Source organism: Meles meles, chromosome 4, assembly GCF_922984935.1.
Source record: "Meles meles chromosome 4, mMelMel3.1 paternal haplotype, whole genome shotgun sequence".
NCBI lineage: Eukaryota > Metazoa > Chordata > Mammalia > Carnivora > Mustelidae > Meles > Meles meles.
In genome coordinates, this window is record NC_060069.1 from 75,327,423 (window position 1) to 75,329,984 (window position 2,562).

At 40.9% G+C, this 2,562-nt stretch overlaps 1 pseudogene; it reads left to right on the forward strand.

The window, feature by feature from the left end:
• The first annotated feature begins 232 nt into the window (after positions 1-232).
• On the forward strand, positions 233-832 carry LOC123940706 (annotated as a pseudogene).
• The last annotated feature ends 1,730 nt before the right edge of the window (positions 833-2,562 follow it).

Below are 2,562 nucleotides of genomic sequence, written 5' to 3' on the forward strand. Positions count from 1 at the left end.
TTCCACCCATAGCAAATTCAACAGCACAATCAAGGCTGAGAATAAGAAACTTATCTTCTATGGAAATCCCATCTCCATCTTCCAGCGGTGAGATCCCACCATCATTAAATGGGGTGGTGCTGGTGCTGAGTATGTTATGGAGTCTACTGATTCTTCACCATCATGAAGGGGTTGGGGTTCACTTGAAGGGTGGGACCAAGAGATCATCATTTCTGCCTCTTCTGATGGCCCCATGTTTGTGATGGGTATGAACCAGAAGAAGTATGACAACTCCCTTAAGATTATCAGTAATGCCTCCTGCACCACCAATTGCTTGCCCTTTTGGCCAAGGTCATCCACAACAACATTGGTATCATGAAGAGACCCATGACCACAGTCCATGCCATCACTGCCATCCAGAAAACCATGGACAGCACCTCTGGGAAGCTGTAGCATGATGGCTGAGGGGTTGACCAGAACATTATCCCTGCTTCTATAGGTGCTGCCAAGGCTGGAGGCAAAGTCATCCCTGAGCTGAATGGGAAGATCACTGATATGACCTTCCATGTCCCACCCCCAATGTGTCAGTCGTGGATCCAGCCTGCTGCCTGGAGAAAGCTGCCAAATATGATGACATCAAGAAAATGATAAAGCAGTTATTGGAGGGCCTCCTCAAGGGTATCTTGGGCTACACTGACCAGGTTGTCTCCTGAGACTTTAACAGTGACACCCACTCTTCCATCTTCAATGCTGGTGTTGGCATTACTCTCAATGACCACTTTGTCAAGCTCATTACTGGTATGACAATTTATTAGGTGGTGGACTAACAGTCTACCCGGCCCTCAAGGAGTAAGAGCTCCCTGGAACTTCAGTCCCAGTGAAAGCAAAAGGAAAAGAGAGGCCCTTAGCTGCTGGAGAGTCCTTGCCCCAACTCACCCCCCAACACACTGAGAATCTCCTAACATCTATGGTTTCCATACCAGACCCCCTAAGGAAGGTAGGACTTGTGGAGCACTACCTTGTCATGTACCATCAGTAAAGTACACTGAGCCTAGCTTAAAAGAGAGAGAGAGAGATGTCAGTAAAATAAAGAGCAAAAACAACACATACTCATGAGAGTTAAAATCTAAAAAGTTAAAAGCTAGTTATTTAAAAAGATAATCAAACATCTACAGTACTGATAAGAAAAAGAAGAGACAAATGTATATAAATTTATTCTGAAATAAAAAGTAGAAATATCTACAGACAAAATTAAATTTTAAAACTACTAAAATTGTGTTAAAAGTATGAATTTCTGCTTCCAGACACAATGGAATAAGAATTACTCCAGACCCATTTTCCCACCATTACCAAAGAAAACTCTAGACAAACTAAATAAAATATTTCCTTCAAGCATGGAAAAACAGGCATACAAGTCATGAAATGGGAAGGTGGAAAATAAGGGAGGTGACTTTTCAGCAATTTCTAGACTGCTAGTGCAGGGTTGGTTAAAAAAGAGAGACCATGTAGGGCGCTTGGGTGGCTCAGTGGGTTAAGCATCTGCCTTCGGCTCGGGTCATGATCCCAGGGTCCTGGGATCGAGCCCCACATCAGGCTCTCTGCTCAGCAGGGAGCCTGCTTCCCCCTCTCTCTCTCTGCCTGCCTCTCTGCCTACTTGTGATCTCTCTGTCAAATGCATAAATAAAATCTTTAAAAAAAGAGAGAGAGAGACCATGTGAATTCAGTAATATTAATGAATAAAAGAGTTTAAGATTGGAGTTCTGGAGTCTGCCAAGGATGGCAGTTGCTGAGTTTCAGAGAGGGAGGGGGCTATGAAGAAAAAGAGTCTTTGGTATCTACCTAGAAGGCTCCTTGAAACTTTACTGAGTACGAGGCCACCTATCTACAAAGTAAAAACTCTGTGAGGCCTGGCAAAAGACAGTGATCAGTCTCTCAGTTTAGTAATTTCAAGGGTTCAAACTTGTTGGTAGACCTTTGAGTTACCACTCAGAATTAGGAATCCTCAGCAATCATCCGAGACATTCATTGGAGAGCCATGAGAAGTAACATCTTGGTAATAAAACAGTATTTGAATTATCCCTGGAGTGAAGGCTATTCAAATCCACCCTAATAAATCTTTAAAATACTCCCTGAAGGGATCAAACTGATTCTATACTTGGCCATTTGACAAAATAATACCAAACAATCTATTTAAAAAAAAATAAAGAACAACAAAATCCCAATACTCAACAATGTACCAATCACCATAATAATAGTTGAAAAGCTTAACACTCCTATATTAGCAATTAAAGGAACAAGCAACCATTAAGTCTGTAAAGATATAGAGGAATTGAACAACACTATCAACCTACTTGGCCTAATTGATATTTATAGAACAGTCTACCTAATAACAGCAGAATACACATAAAATATTCAGCAAGATAGATCATATGGTGGGCCATAACACAAGCCTAATAAAATTTTAAAAGTTCGCATCATAAAGAGTATGCTTTCTGAACACACTGGAATTGAATTAGAAATCAAAAAGGAAAGTAAAAAATATCCAGAAAAACTCCATACAGTTGGAAATTCCACAACAATAAT